Below are 339 nucleotides of genomic sequence, written 5' to 3' on the forward strand. Positions count from 1 at the left end.
CCATTCCGACTAGCTTACGGGATGGAGGCAATGATTCCTATCGAAATAGATGAAGGGTCACCCAGAGTCATCTTCTACAACGAAGGAGGCAACCCGCAGGCACAAAAGGAAGAACTCGACCTCCTCCCCGAGGTCCGAGAAAGAGCCCGAATTCGAGAAGAAGCCTTAAAACGGCGAACGGCCCTCAGATACAATCAGAAAGTGATAAAGCGAAGCTTCTCCATACACGACCTGATTCTAATCCGAAATGACATCGGAACACAAAATTCGGGAGAAGGAAAGCTAGCTGCAAATTGGAAAGGACCCTACAAGGTAACAGAAGTCTTAGGGACAGGCTAC

The sequence above is a fragment of the Arachis duranensis genome, chromosome 1 (genome assembly GCF_000817695.3).
Source record: "Arachis duranensis cultivar V14167 chromosome 1, aradu.V14167.gnm2.J7QH, whole genome shotgun sequence".
NCBI classification, from domain to species: Eukaryota; Viridiplantae; Streptophyta; class Magnoliopsida; order Fabales; family Fabaceae; genus Arachis; species Arachis duranensis.